This window comes from Pocillopora damicornis, chromosome 1 (assembly GCF_964200805.1).
Source record: "Pocillopora damicornis chromosome 1, jaPocDami1.2, whole genome shotgun sequence".
Classification (NCBI taxonomy): domain Eukaryota; kingdom Metazoa; phylum Cnidaria; class Anthozoa; order Scleractinia; family Pocilloporidae; genus Pocillopora; species Pocillopora damicornis.
Genome location: NC_142670.1, coordinates 28912363 through 28928455, shown reverse-complemented (window position 1 = coordinate 28928455; position 16093 = coordinate 28912363). Strand labels below are relative to the sequence as shown.

The window sequence follows — 16093 nt, the reverse complement described above, 5'->3', positions numbered from 1 at the left end:
CAGTACGAATTTATGCAAAAGTTTGCTGTTTTCCTCTCACGAGAACAGCGCACAACTCGAACACGAACATGTAAACGATGCCAATTTGCAGCAAAGCGACGAACCACATTCATTCCTGTCATTGAATGCGCTATCTACAAGGGTTACAATTGAATTTAACAAACGCTTGATTTCATTCAAGTACATACATAAAGTAAATTTATAAACTGCAAATAGTCACCTGGCACTCCTTGTGAAAAGGGCTTCATTTCTAAGCTTTTTCTTATGCAATTTAACAGAAACAACTGGAAGAAAGTGGTAGAAAAATGGTAACCCCTTCTACACCTCCAGCTAAAATCATCCTCCTCTCTCAGGTCCAATTGTGTCTCAAGAAAGGTTCACCCAAAAATAATGATGAAATGGTCACTTGACTTCAGGCTTATCTCTCTAGAGGAGAATGTTGTATGACTGTATTCAACATGCTGTTGACCTGTAAAATAACAGGTTCTTAAACTCTCAAGAAAGAAACCGAACAATATCACCCTTGAGGAATTGTCATACATATATGCAGTGAAACAAAAAAGCAGATGAACATTTAGTAGTAATAACTTGATTTATTGCATGTATACTAAGACTACCCAGAGTGTTTCCCGATCCGAAAGTTTTTGTACATTTTCTGAAAATACAGTGGAAATCCAGCGTTTAAAAAACTCTCTCGATCCGGAAGTTTTTGTACATTTTCTGCAACTCCTTTACTCCAGAGTTAAGAAACCTAAAAAAACGTTCTTTTAAAAAAAGGAAATTGCGATTTATTTTTACAAATAAAATTCTGTTTTACTTTTAGGCTTCCATGTTCTTGGTGTGTACCACCCTCCTTCTTTAGCAAACAAAATTGGAAAGAATTCATGGAAGCTCTCTACATGAGGAAACGAACTCATAAATTGCATACTGACACCTTCAAAGCAGAAATGATAAAATAAGACAAAACAATTTTGTAAAAGAAATAATTAAAGTTCCTGACTATCAGTCTTACTGAAGTACCGTTCAGGAAGATTCCTTGCAAAAGAACGACTAGTCCAACATGGAATGAAATGGTTTGTAACTGATGAGTTCAAAATACGTAAAAATAGTGCATAACATATATTTACAAGAAATACAGAAAGATGTTTAAGTCGCAAGAGATAGCACAGTAAATCTTAGGCATAAATGATTGTGTTCGATGAGCGTAAAATGGTTGGAAGTTTTGGTCTTTCCTGGCTCGATTAAAGCACCCTCAGCCAAGCACATGCGCAGTCTGGTAAAAACATCATCGTCATTATATCGCAGTAAATCGTCTTTCTGAGCCGCACCCCAACAGATTTCGTCATCGTTCGTGCAAACAAGGCCAGCATCTAAGAGAGAAAAAAAAGAAGAGGGAACCGTAAGTAACCTTCGTCGTAAAGACAGTTAGAAATAACAAACTACTCTACGAGAGTATTCTGTGTTCAACTTTGGTGAAGTAATAGCGCACGCATACGTGTTGTACGCCAGGAGAAGCACGAGGTTTCGCTTTTTCGGCTCGCCATGTTTTCGCCTTGCAAAATATTCTAACGGTTTGTAGTTAAACCGCCCGGACAGCTAATCAAACGCAGGATTTTCTTCATATTGCCCACGGGCGCTGATAGCTATGAAGAATGATAAAGTAATATCTGAAGAATCGCGCAAGGAGATGCATAGAGCTGGAAACAAAAGGAGAAAAATAGACCAAAAAAAACAAAGGCTACAACAAAAAGTATAATAAAACAAGCAAAGATGAAAGCAAACAATAAGAAGAAGGATATGAAATTCCGTATAATTCAGCAAGTCCGTTGAATACATTGGTGACCAATGAAGCAGATAAATAAACACATTTTATTCATATATTTATCCATTCATCGACCTAATTCAGTAGCGCATGTAGGGATTATTCAGTTAGGCTTTCATTTCTACATGATGGCGTCAACTATCTTACCTACTCATTCACGAAAATGTTGTCTGCTTCTTGGAAGATGTACCTGGATGAGCATTACATCCGATCCACTCAGGCCCACGGCGACACGTGAACTGTTCAGGCAAACGCCAAGACAATAAGGTTCTTCAATATCTAACGTCGTCAACTGTTCTCCTGAATTTACATCGAACATTCGAAGAAAGTTACCAACATCCTCACTTGAACAGACCATCAACGCTTGATTCGTAATAAATTTAAGATCTACTATACGTTCCTTTTCGAGTAACTTGCGGTGTAGTTCCCTTGAGGTTGCATTGTAAATCTCTACGATATTGGAGGTCCCTAAAACCACGAAATCTCCTTTGGGAGAAAATAAGCCTGTTGGTGGGTGGTCTTCTTCGTCGATATAAAACGATTGAATTTTGTGAGGCAATGAAAACGAGCTGTCTGAAAGGTGAACAGCGTATAATTCGTATATCCCCATACGTTTATAGGTTATCATTTGGAACTTTTCGTTCATCGCTAAGATTGTCCACCCTTCATCAATTTTAATGTTCTTGGCATGACCATCCGAGGTAGATAGGACAACAACGGTGCCATCTTTGGTCAAACAAGCCACTTGTTCTTCTGATATAGATAGCAACCTCATCACTTGTAACTCCTTACAAAGAAGTTTACGCTCCGTCAATTTAACGTCCCTAAACGCAACTGTACCGTCCAAAACAATAACACCATCTTTCACAGGCACAATTGAAGGGCAAGCCACGTAGTTTTCTTCTGCTTTTATATTACACGTTGGAAATTCCCGTACAGTCACTGTTGGGGGATCCTCACTCACCACAAACACATTCTCACCATCAGTAGAGAAAGCAACATCCTGAACGTACGTGTTTGCGGCTTTTTGAATTTCAGCGAGATTTATCAAACTCACGTGTCGAAGAGTTGGGCTACTTAACAAAGCACGTTCGCTTTTTAACCTCATTAGCAATCCGGTTTCCCTGAAAGGAATAATTCTCGACAAGGCCGACGTCAAACTTTCTGTGGCATTTCCGACGAGGAAAGGCTTCTCGAATCGAACTTCTTCTTCAGTTAAGTCACTTAAGACTTTTTTGGAAATTTCATTATCAGTAATTCTGCAGCGAAAACGGATCTGACCAAATATGTCTCTGCACAGGCCAACAAGAGCATCACTCTCCACGGAGAAAGTCAAAAATCCCCAAGGTGAAGTTGTTGATATGGATCCTAACTCAGTCAGTCTATTCTGTACATCAAACAGACATAGTAAGCCTGTGGAGTGGGAGACGGCCAGAAGATTTTTATCCGGAGAGCACTGAAAACAGACAATGTCTTCATTTCTGGTGATACGAGACATTTCTTTCCCAGTATCTAGACTCCAAATGACTAAGCATTTGGAATTGTTTGGACAGTCTGTAAGCATCGCAGTGTTGTCCCCTAATAATGTACACACAGAAAATCTACAATTACTCGTGCTGAAAAGCTCTTTCTGTTTCCCATCAATGGTATAAACTGTGGATAGGTTTCCAGGAAGTATATGTTTTCCATCTGGATGAAAGGCAACGGATTAATAAAATGAAATCGCCATGGAAAGTTTTTCTGCTTGATAATTAATTTCGCCGAAATTGCTGTAAGGTCCTCTATAATCAAAATGTTTGAAGTGATTTTTCTCCTCTGAGACACGATTTCTCCAATGCATTTTACTTGTCTTCAGCGACCACAGCTGAATCTCTTGATCATCACATTCACACACCATATAATCCTGGTCTGGTGAAATATCGAAACAAAGCACATATAATGAACAGTGAAATTGAGCTTCCACAACTGACTGCTGTTGCTTCTTGTTGACCAGCTCCATATACGATATTTCATCATATTTCTCACTCAAGAGGTTCTTAGCTTCTGAAGATAGCACTGATCCGCTCTCGTTCACCATTTTCTGTAAGATTACATGCGGAAGCTCCATCACCGACCAACTGTTCTTCCGCAGAATGGAAAGCAAACTTTTCAGGGAAGCTTTCGTTTCTCTACTCAACGAGTTAAAGTTCTCATGCATCTGGACACTTGCAACGTCTTCCGTTAGCACTATGTCATTTACAAACAACTTGGCGTAGACAAGTTCGGGGCTCAACACGTACTTCTTCACAAAATCCTCAAAGTCAACTCTTTTGGCCTCCTCGTCAACCTTTAGCATGTGTTGAACACCATATTGCAGGGCATACGTTGTCGTGTCATTCATCTGCGTGAAATCATACTCCAAAACTCGTCTTTGTAAAAGAGAGTCAAATTCGGTAGAGCAGAGGTCTGCAAGTTTACGATGGCCTTCTTTCTCGTCAATGCTGAAGTCGTGCTTCTCATGAAAACTTGTACCCGTCCACCAGTCCTTTACTGACTTGTGAAAGATATGAATGCGGTTTTTACGGATGGGAAGAAGTGACGACACACTCTTAATGACCTTAAGAACCTTTTGCTTTGCAGCACTTGACTGAGTACTCAGTAGCAACACTTGAGGAACAAAGTCAATCAGCAAAGGTTCTCTTGATGCGGCAAGAGCAGAGAGGAAATTCGAAAAAGAATCCTCGTTGATGTCAAACTCAGTCTTGAGTTCCTTCTCCAACTTTTTAAAATAGCGGTGGTAGACCGAAAAAATCTCGTTTACGTCTCCTTGTGTAAGAACTGATGGATCCTCTTCAATCGTTAAAAGAAGAAAATGTGCATACAAAATGAGTCCTTCTGATTTTGCAACAAGCTTTTCAACAATGTCATCGGTGTTTTCTGTTTTGGGTATGCTTTCTAGTCTCTTTACAAAGAAGAGCTTGATATCATTATTGTTTTGTTCAGGGTTTAAATCCAGGTGAAAAGGCCGAAGGGGTTCTAATGCCTTTTTAATCGTTTCCTCTGGTCTGCTTGTAACAAGGAATCGAATCCACCTAGGAAGCTTGAAAAAGTGGGTGGCGATGACGTCACAGAGCTCATTTCGATGTTGGTACTCACTCTCATCAAGTCCATCTATCACCATAAGCAAGTTTCCTTCAGGCTCTGCTAAGGTGTTCAGAGGTTCTTTCAAAAGAAACGCGAACAATTCCTCCACATCCATAGCGTCGATATCTTTGCCTATATTTCCCGTCAACTTTTTCTCTAAAGCTTCTTTGAACGTTGGTAGAACATGGCACAGTTGAAAGGCCAAAGACTGAAGCATTAGCTTAGGACAACGGTAACGTAGGTTGTTGTGCTGGAAAAAGTGGCATCCCGCGAGTGCTTCAGCTTCTTGCATTCTGTTACAAATAGCAGCAGAAATTACAGACTTTCCCATGCCCGCGTTTCCAGTGATCACCATCGCGTGACTTTCAGATTTTTTGTCATTTAACCAGTGTTCGACTTCGCGAAAAACCCACTCGCGGGTGCCCTCCTGATATCGTGCTGAGAGAAACTTTATTTCTCCTATGAAATCACACTTGAAAAGCTTCTGAAGGGCATCATTTGAACTGCTTCTCTTTTGACCTTCTTTTCGGCCGCTAATTGACTGCATGATTTCTTCATGTCTCTGACCAGAGGCCTCCTGTTCTTCTTTCAATGCTCTAGCAACTGTCGTAACAGTTTCCTTTGTATCCTGAAGTAACTTTAGTTGTGTTTGTTGGGTCTGACATAATGTTCCAACATCTTTCCTTGTCTCCTGTTGCATTTTACACACTTTTTCCAGTGTTTCATGTGTTTTCTTCTGGCCCTCGAGAACTCCGCCCTCCCGATCCGCCCACTCATGCAAAATACGGATGTAATCTTTACCACAGGGCTCGTCTTCTAACCTGTTTATCACTGCCTGTTCCAGACCGAGAGAAAGAAGAATTCCACTGATGTCTTTCCACAATTCAGCAAACTTTGCTTCATCGATAGCTGTCTTGGGCTTGTGACAAAGTTTATTGCGATGACGCTTTATACGAACAAGCTGTGCAGGGAGAGATCTGTCCTTTTTATGTGGTTCAGGGTTCCAACCTGTCCGAGGAGCTTTTAGGCCGCATGTGGTCGATAGCAAGTAGAAGAGCAGTGAAATATCAAAGTTCTTCGAATCTGGATCGGATCCATCGGAAGGGAACAGCCATTCTTTCTGCTCTCCGGTGAGGTATTTTTGGGCAAAGTCTTTCTCAATATTATTTCTGTATGGCTTCAGTCTATTGCGCAAATTTTTGGGAGGATGGTATTCATCGAATTTCTTTCTCAGAGCTGGTGTCCCACCATCGACGAGAAGCCTTCCTAGCTTAGTTCCATTAGTTGTCTCAGGAGATCCCGTCAGAGCATTACTCGCCATTGAAAAGCTACGTGTTTACTCCAAAGCTCTGAAAAAGGGGATTATTAAACTTATAACTTGAAGTTTATTTCTACCCAAAATTACGGTGTAGTTAAAAAAACGTTTGTTAGATAATAAAATATATGTAATATGTGAGCCACACTGTGATTATGTGTCAATCGAATGAGTAACGGCCCTTATGTCTTTAAATGTGTTCTTTGTTTACTTATTCCGCGTTATAAGCCGAACACAATGACATGAAACGTTTAACCAGAATGAGAGACTGAGGGTACCGTATGTGTCACGCTCCGTTACGATTTTAAGTGAACGAATAAATTTATATGGTTTCCTCGTATTACTTCTTAATTACTAAATTGACCACACCCCCAATGGGCTTTTCAGGGCCAACACCAACAAATTCGAAACAGTCAAATGAAAATTACAGAATATTAAAATCCCAACAAGCAGGGGGCAGACCAGTCGTTATGGCCAAAGTGCAGCCAAGGAGTTGAACTCAGGGAAAAGGGAACAAATCTAAAGATGAAATCAGGGCCACCAAATTACAAGTCCAGCACCCAAACCACAGCAAGAAGGTACAAGGCTTTAAAGAAATTACCTTAAGATAGCACCAGTTTGATATACACGTACATGAAGTGTTAGGCACAGAAAACGAAACAGCAGGGGAGGATGACAGGTTGAGAAACCCTTGTCAAGTACACGGAATGTCAGACAGATCCTTCAGTTTTGAGTAAAACCCTTATTCCGAAAAAATCAATCTTAGAATAGGAATTATTTGGGAGGAAGGGGGTAGGGGGTAGGGGGTAGGGGGTAGGGGGTAGGGGGTGGGGGGTAGGGGGTAGGGGGTAGGGGGTGGGGGGTAGGGGGTAGGGGGTAGGGGGTGGGGGGTAGGGGGTAGGGGGTAGGGGTAGGGGGTAGGGGGTAGGGGATATGAAACACGTAAATGGTGATAGCTTTACTGATATGAGATGAAAAATAATCCTTGTTCTGGCTAGCCTTCAGTTTAATGTTTTCACAGACCTTGATTAGGAGCTGGAAGAAGGGTTAGGATAAAATTAAGTAACCGAGGAGAAAATCAATGCAATCGACCAAATTAAAAACTCTGAAGTTTCTTAAGCTTTCAAAGAAAAGTAAAATGTATGTTTTGGCTGTTACTCATTCTGAAGATGGATGATGTTTCATTCAAAAGAAAAGTAATATGCTTTTCGAACACTCCGAATTCCCACATGCCACTTTGGTAATTTAACAAACATTCTTATTTAAGGTCCAAGGTTTTACACATTTAGAAACTAAAGAAGATTCTAGAAAAAGTCAACATAATTTTGTCCTGTTTTCAAGAAATTACATAAAATATTCAACAACAAATCGCATCCAAAGACTTCCCATGTTTTTCATCCATACACTCCAGCAAAGACGACAAGGGTCTGTGCGCCCTTTAGAGAATAATTAATCCTGAAAGTTGCCCTTACCTCAAAACACATTAAGGCAAACAGTTGTAAACTTAGGTCTATGAAGGTCATTGCATGAAACACACTTTAAAACTGCAGGTACATCAACTTCCTCAAATGCACTTTTTGCAGGCATATTTGTACAGTGAATTATACGGTCAAACCTTTCTGTATGGAACTGATCTGGCTATTATTCAAGCAATAAACCACACTTTCGATTGATTTACCAGCTAATAGACCACGCTGGATCTTAGGGAAACACGAGAAAAGTTTGTTAACCCATGAGTGACCAAGACAGATTTTATCCTTACAATATCAATACAATTTCAAGCAGACAACTGATGAGAATAAAGAAAAATATCAGTTAGGGGATTATAAGTTGATCCATTACCAAATTGTCCAAACGAACAACACAATAACTGTAAGGCAGACAGTAAGGAGAATTACTAATGAGATCTTGGGAGTTTATCCTTTAACTACCAGATCAAATTTGTGATTCTCCTCACTGTCAACCATACAATTCTTATAATTTTAGTTCCGAGAATTTTGTATTGGATCTACTAATTATCCCCAAATTGATATTTTTCGTTATTGTCATCACTTATCTGGTTGATATTGTATTGGTACTGTAGGGAGAAATTCTGTCTTGGTCACTCATGGGAGTTAAAGGGTTAACTACAAGGCACAGGCGAATGGTCACTAACCAGAATAACACCAATTCATTCATTTAAATTACATGTTGATCTGAAATTTTGAAGCCCCAGACAGGGCGTGAAATTAACTTTTTTTTCTGATAGCCACTTGGCTCCTAAATTCTTCAAAGTGGTAGCCAATTCAAAAAAAGTTGGTCGCCATTTTCAAAGACAAACAAAATCTTTCTTTACGCTGTCAGAGTTCTAGATAGACCCTCCAAAATTAAGTTAGGGAAAAGATCTTTAACATGCTACAAAGTGGACACTAGGATGGATGATATACAACGTTCAGGCTCATCTAAATCCAAGATGGCGTCTAGTTATCGATCGAGATGCATGTGCTACGTTTTGGAAACAAACTTAACGAGGAAGTTTGCCGCGGAGTTATCTTTGCAAATTTTTTAAATTCTCTATATCTCTTGGTAAGGTTATAATGAAACGTTCTAGTCGCCAATTTGGCGACTAACTTTCAGTATTTGGTCGCCAAAGTGAAAAATTTAGTCGCATTGGCGCCTGTATTAGGCGCAATTTCACGCCCTGCCAGACCTATACAAATAAAAACCACCATAAGAAAACAACAAGGTTGAAACAAGACAGTGAGAACTGAAATCAAATTCAGAATATCTCTTCAGAGTAAAGAAAAATAACAAATCCCCGGTTTTAAACAAACCTGGAAGAAAAAAGGCTTGTTTTGTTTACCGCAATTCTGAAAAACATGTGGCTTGATTAAAAGAACACAAAAGCCGAGCAGGTAACACGTGATTCCTCCAAGAGGGTACATTGTAACTACAATGATCATTTACCTTGATCAACACAATTATTGTTCGAACTTAATCTTTACGAGGTCACATTAACAGCAATTCTGTGGATCACAGATAGTTTGGGCAACAGTCAAGGCAAGATGAGGCCTTTACCCCAACCCATTTTGTTATCAAGTACCATAAATATTTGCTACACTGAAATGTAAATAATTGAGGATGTACAAGCCGTGTTGTTTCATGGCACTGTTTCACTTTGCCTGATTCAGCAGCATTGGTGTATGAAATTGTTTGAATACCAATATCATCAGTTTGATCTCCTCCTAATAACAAAAATAATTCTGTGACTTTGTTATCATTTGGTAATCAAATGGGTAACCACAGTGGTAACCGTATTATTAACACAGTGGCTAAATGCCTGGCAGCATGGTCTTAAATGGACTAAATGCCCCACAGTCAGAAACTTTCACAGAATTTCCACATGTTTTTCAGAATATCCTCCAAACTTCTTTAGAATACGAGATGTTTGTTTAAAATGTCAAGCAATTCTGAGAATTGCATTGGTTCTTTTAGTAGTCAAGCTTAAATGTACCAACTACCTCATAAAGTTTAGGAAGACACGTTGGTTTGGTAGAATGTTTTCTTTGAGACCACTGTAACATGACACTAAGGGACAGCTTCAAGTTCAGTAAATATGGAGGGAAACAACACAGAAACCTCAAATAAACCTGTTGAGAAAATTTGCTGTTTGTTTAGATATCCTAAATGATTTTAAAACTATTTTGTTTTATAGTGGATAACTTAGTTGTCAACACTCCAACAGACTACTGGGCATGGTCTCAAATAGATTAAATACCCAGCAGTCAGAAATATTCAACATATTCCAAGAAAACTTCACAGAGTATAGTTTGACCTAAGTGAAGCTGTACTTTTATTCCACCTAACAGAACCTTTGGGGGTATAGCAGTAAAGGATGCTCTGCAACTGTCAGAGATCTTTACATCAAATGAGGCAAAATACAGCATAAGGGAAATGTTGCCTGGCTGGCTTACAGAAAGAGATTTTTTGAGAAAGAACTAATAAAAGGGCCATATACAAGGCCAACTCCTTAAAACCTTTCAGTGGCATTTTGGTAATATTTAAATTTATAACTGCTGGCTTAATTTAGTCTACTCAAGACCATGCCCTATGTCTTTTTGTGTTTGTTTTTCCAAATTCAAATTTCAAAATTTCACTTCATAATTGCAGGCTTAGTTGTAAACTTCATTCTTTTCCTCATTATTCACTTGCAGGACAATGCCATGAATTAGTGAAAAACTATTCTGAATCACTTCAGCCTCAAAAACTGTCAACCTCCATCAAATGTTTTAAAAACAGTCTTTTGACTTTCATTACCATATCAAAACAAAGAAAGAAACAAAATTATCAGAGACATACATGTATGGAAAAACAGTAAGAATCAGTACAGACTGAGTAACACAAGCTGTAACTGTTCCATTCAGTTTTCAGTCCTCAGTTCTTTGACTTCTTTCTTGATGCTAATGGTCTATTTTCACCCTGGCTCTTTGACAGAGTGTCATTAATAATGTTCAGCACAAACTGGAAGACCTATTAGAGTGCCTTCTGTTGTCATTGTTAATATATGAAGAACAAAATGACATTGATGGTTTGCTCTCCAAAAAGGTTTTCTTGTAATATTTGATACCCACAGCACTATTATATTATAACTAATGTTCATGTTATAAAGCTTTCTGAATACATTGCCTGCTATAAATTACTAAAATTGATAGGCATCTTGCTTGATGTTGGTAAAGAGAGATCAGCAAAGCAAGAAAATATAATGGTGTGAGGGATTAAATCTTTGAAGGCTAACTGATAGCACATTTTTCCCCTTTTTTCAGTTCCCATACATTCCTTTTACGTTAAAAAATCCTAAATGAGAAAATAAATGATATATTGTGAAAACTAAATTTTCTGCAAATTTTTTACGTTTAATCAAAGCCCATTTTGAAAACATTCCAATCCAGGTCACATGATGTGATACATCACTCATGTATAAGGCAGGGAAAAGGGTCTTGTTAAGACCTGAAAGTAACAACTTTGCTTTTTGCCAGCTGGTACTGATAGGAAAAAAAAAAGATTTATTCCATTTTAGTACATGCCACCATTTAGAGACTGAAATACAAAGTCAGAAATAAAATACTTTATCTAAAAAGGTTGAATTATTGAAACGTGACGGATTGCATATCTGTATTCAGAGCCACAGGTAAATTGCAAGCCATGCCAAATAGCAGTAAAAAATATCTATATTCTTTCCTCTTGACCATTATTGAGTCTGTTACTTATAGAAATATTATTTAGTCCAAGTCGAAAAGCATTTAACTTAACATTTTGTCTGGTGTATATCACTGTGACTTCAAGCCAATTGGTTCTTGAGTAAGTCTGACATAAGGCCAAAGTGTTAAATTGTGTTAGGGGAGGTCTTCATCTAGTTTCATGGATAACACTCTTCTTCCACGTTCCAGAAATGTACAAGATTTATCCTTTCTTTGACAGAGATGAGTAAGCAGCATTTTTTCCAATGTGTTTTGTCTCTACCTGAGACTTCTTCAGGGATGATTACAACTAACATTGAACTGCATATATAGCTCATTTGTGTGCCTGAGTTTGACTTCCAATTGAAGTGAATAATAACAAAGACATACTGTAAACTGACATTGCAAGAAACGCCTGGTTATGAGCGTCACACTCAAGCCTTGTTTCTCATTTACGACTGGAAAACATGATGAAGTAAATCTTTTCTGCAAGGTTATTAGTTTCAAAAATGTACCACTGTCAGCTGAGTGAACAGTAAAGTAATCACACTTGTTCATTGCAAATAAAACAAACCAACATTCTGAGAGAGGAAACCATTAACGCATAAGTCATGAGACTGCTTAGCACCCACAGTATAAAATGCAAAATCTAAGTTTAAAAACCAAGAAAGTCAGCGACACAATTGTGTGATACAAATAACAAGCATGCAATGTTTCTCAAATTATGACCTGAACTTAAAAAAAAAATTTATATATATATTTTTATGCTCAAGTTATCCAAAACTGTACCACACTTGGCCGCATTGACATCTATAAAATGAGCAGAAAACAACAGGATTTCAAGCACAGAAAACAAAAACCAGGAAAGCACTGTGTTAAAGTGATGTTCATAACAAAGCACCTGCAGATGGAGTTAGCCGGCAACAGTGGATTGCATTTGTCTTAACAATAGGAGAACCAAATAGTTGGCCACCAGGTTCGGGTCACATTTGCTACAACCATATCTGACAACTACGAAAGATTCAATGCAAAAATAGCTGGATTTAAGTTTTAGGCTAGTATTAAAGACATCCTACAGTTTACATGTGGAGGTGCGGTGGCCTCATGGTTAGTGTGCTTGACTCTGGATTGGGTGGTCCAGGTTCGAGCCCTGGCCAGGGTCATTGTGTTGCAAATGTGCTGGGGGTAACCCTGCGATGGACTAGCATCCCATCCAGGAGGGAGTAGCAATACTCCTAGCTGCTTCATGCTAAGAAAACCGGAGTTAAGTACCGGCCCCATGGGCCACTTAAGCCCATATAAAGGCTTACAGTTTACGTGCTGCCTGAAAACCACACTGACAAAATCCAGCTCTGTGACACAGGATGTGGTTGCAAGATGAAAGATAAAATTGGTGCAGCAATGGAAACATGGCTGGAAGAGGAAAACAATCTTGATAAATGGCAGGATAGACTTTCAGCAAAGGATAGGAGGATCTTGATGACCCAATGGACTGGGGAGGCATGGAGTGAGCTAAGTAATGATGAGACCTTTTTCAAGACATTGTTTGAGAAAAATAGCTGTTTTCTAACAGCAGATGGCTCAGATGATGTAAAGATCTCACCCCAATGTTTGAAAAATTATCAGATTTTAAGGGATTTGATAATTAGACTGGAAATTTGAGAATGAGATGCCATCATTTTGCTCTCTCAGTTTGCTTGTAAGGTTGGGGACAAGTCAATAATTACAGGGAAAGAGAGAAGGGGAGCTGGCGCATTTCAAATTTGCTTGACTGTTGCTGGGTTATGAGTTGTTTATCACCAGAACTGCTACCCCTCCCCCAACGTAATATTACTGCCTTGATTAATGCAGTTAAGGTTAGTTTCATCAATTAATTAATTACAATGTTGTGCTTACACATTGATTTTATCTGTTGGTAGTCTACACAATGTAAAATTCTTGGAAACAATTTTAAGAGCACCTTAGAAACATTTTCAGGCTGACTTTGAAGAAAACACCTACTGTATAGGAACAAAATCGGCCTGAATCCCCAAAAAAGCATTCTTTTATGCGGGTTTTTACTGTACAGCACTGTATGCCAGCTGCATAGAGCTCTGCTTTACAGGGTTAACTTGTACACACAGTTGGATATGCTGCACATCTATGGATGTATTGACAGTAAAATATTGTGCGCTGCTGGTGTTCTGACTAGTTTCCGTTACCTTCTTTTATCCCATGCAATGTACAATATCAAATTTCGGATACACTCTACATTCTAAAAATAAGAACCTGTATTGAAATTTTAGCCTAGTATGGTTCTTCCAAGAGGGGTGTCTTGCTAGGAAATTCTAGCCCAAAAGTTCATAAATTTTAGGTTCTTATACAAATGTTTTTACTGTATTTAGAACAAAGACAGACTTATTTTGCTGTGAATTTACAAAGTGATCAGTGGTACCACTCACACACACCTCCAGCAGTTAAATTATGAACTCTGAGTCAAGCAGTGTGAATATCAGTAATATTTTCCTTGGAGCAGTTACATGAACACAACACTTTCACCGTCTTTGAAAAATAATGCAAGTCATTCATTAACCCTTTACACCCTAAAATCAGTATGCAAATTCTCCATACTGCTCTTTATACATTTCCTGAGGTGCTGACAAAGAGAATTTGGCATTATCATGGCATTAATGTGTGACACAGGGCTGATATTGTAGGGAGAAATTGGATGCTAGTAACTCTTAAGGTTTAGAGGGTTAACTGGAATATTTAAGCATGCTCTTGAAAGGAGATGATCTGGATTCCATAGAAGACGACTATTTTGAAGTCAATGACAAGATACTACAGCTGGTTTACTTACCAGACACTGTCTACAATTCAGCAAAATTACATCTTGATCTGAAACTTTGAAGCCTAGGACCTATGCAAATAAAAATAACCATTAGCCCTTAAACTCCCATATCAAATTTGTAATTTTCCTTACTGTCAACCATACAATTCCTATAATCTTAGTTCCGAGAATTGAGTGTTGGATCAACCTATTATCCCCAAATTGATATTTTTCTTTATTCTCATTACCAGTTGGTTGATATTGTAGTGATACTGTGTGGAGAAATTCTGTCTTGGTCACTCATGGGAGTTAAAGGGTTAGAAAAGACATGGGACAATGATATAAGGCAGCAAAGACTGAAATAAAAAATGATGAACATGAGAACAGAAGTGATCGTTGTGTAGTAATAGTCATGGTTAAAGAACAAATAAACATTATGGATTATCAATTCAGGTTGACAGAAAATAACACATCCTTGGTTAAAGACAAACCTGGCAGTAGAATAGCTTGGTTTGTTACCCAAAATTACAAAAAACCTGTGGCTTTCTTACAGTGCAAAAAAGCATAGTAGTACTTGCTCAAGGTTTACACATTATTATTAACACAGTGACTAAATGCCTAGCAGCATGGTCTTAAATAGGCTAAATGCCCTGCAGTCAAAAATTTTCACCGAATTTTCACAAAAATGTTCCTCCAAACTCCTCTAGAATACGAGACATTTGTTTAGAAATATCAAGCAATTAAAAAAAATCAATTTCTTTTTTTAGGGGACAAATTCTCTGTGCTTGTGCATCCTATAATATTGCTCAGTTGTCACCAAATACAAATTCTACACCTCTGGTCCAAGGGTTTAAGATCAATTAGCCACCATCACAAAACTCCCCACCTGCCACATAAAGTCAAATAGCCACCAGTGGTGATTTGTTTTTTTCATTGTGTGTAGCCTGTCATATGAAACTTACATTAAATGAAAGCTATGATGTAGTACTGTATTATATTGCATAAAGAGAAAGGGACTCAGAAGTTATGTGTAACCTCTGATTCGTATCGTATGACAGCCTTGAAAATTACTCCCTTGCAGATCACTGCATTAGGGTATGCATCTCACAACAATCAGAGTGTACTTTTTGTTCTTTGCTTTGAGAGATGCAGGATTCAGTGATGGAATAATTATTAAGAATGAGAAATGTGGGCTTTACTGTGTTTGTAACCTGTATTTTACCGCACTTTATGAGAAATGCAGTTCTACTGGACAAATGAAAGACATCAGATTACCTACAGTAAATGTGTTACTCGTGCTGTGAAAATGGTGGATAGTTGTTCTAGAGAAAATGTAGTTCTATACACTATGGCATGATCATGGTTAATGTTTCTTCATGACAAGAGTGAGTGGAAAATTTTTTAATCAAATATTGCATGAGGTGTTGATGAATTGTACCACACATTTTGATTTGAGCAGTTCTTTGAAAGCAAGCTGTGTTGCAAAATTAATGATGTGTCGAGTGTGCCAATTAAATTTTTCTGGATTGGTTTGCTCGGTGCTATCTCTAGATGAATGTCTGATTAAAATTACATTAACTCTGGATGATTTTGTGTGGCTCTTAGGAAGCTTTGTCACCTCATGTGACATCACGTTAGATTGATATGCAATGTTAAGAGGTGGTTTATTGGATAACCATTTTTCTATGAAAGATGGCTGAGTTTTCTCTTTGGTGGTTTGGTGGCAGTCAATTTCATGGTAAACATCGCGGTGTGGTACTCTTGGATCGGGTCTTTTGATGTTAGAAGTTTGAATGGTTGCAAGGTAG

General features: G+C 38.4%; 2 protein-coding genes across 2 annotated transcripts in view; both read right to left on the bottom strand.

Annotated features, from left to right (window-relative positions):
- Positions 1-14376, bottom strand: part of LOC149053159 (uncharacterized) — a 32036-nt gene extending 17660 nt beyond the window's left edge. Inside the window, exon 1 of the mRNA XM_089188607.1 lies at positions 14316-14376. The gene's annotated coding sequence lies outside the window, so the exon portion shown is untranslated. The remainder of the gene's footprint in view (positions 1-14315) is intronic.
- Positions 1-16093, bottom strand: part of LOC113667807 (uncharacterized) — a 97645-nt gene that overhangs the window by 75166 nt on the left and 6386 nt on the right. The window lies entirely within an intron of this gene.